Source organism: Mizuhopecten yessoensis, unplaced genomic scaffold (assembly GCF_002113885.1).
Source record: "Mizuhopecten yessoensis strain PY_sf001 unplaced genomic scaffold, ASM211388v2 scaffold8591, whole genome shotgun sequence".
NCBI classification, from domain to species: domain Eukaryota; kingdom Metazoa; phylum Mollusca; class Bivalvia; order Pectinida; family Pectinidae; genus Mizuhopecten; species Mizuhopecten yessoensis.
This window is the reverse complement of record NW_018407624.1, coordinates 1-530: the sequence shown is the minus strand read 5'-3', so window position 1 is coordinate 530 and position 530 is coordinate 1.

Sequence of the window (530 nt, the reverse complement as noted above, 5' to 3'; positions counted from 1 at the left end):
CTGAAACTTCCCCCCAGGCACGACGGTCATCTTTACCTGTACACCCATCAACTGACCGACCATGCCTGCCAACTGTAGCGACAGTGAGCGCCTGTCAGTCTATTAATAGATCTGGTGAGAAAGACTGGTTTACCTGTGACGATACCTTACCGTTGTTCAAGCCAGTCAGTTAAAAACAATGCTCCGACTTTTGCGTACTTATAATGACATATCAGACATCGATGTGTTTCGATGATTACTATATATATATTATATCTAAGTGCGATTAACCAAAATTGAAAAGCGTTTGTTCTCATGAAGTTTATTGTTTGCGATTCTTGTGTAAACAGCCGAGTACGGAATGTTTTGCTGTGGCTATACCTTACCGTTGTTCAAGCCAGTCAGTTAAAAACAATGCTCCGACTTTTGNATGATGACATATCAGACAACGATAATTACTATATACATATATTATATTTAAGTGCGATTAACCAACCTGGAAAAGTGTTTGTCCGTATTTAGTTTATTGTTTGCGATTCTTGTGTAAACAG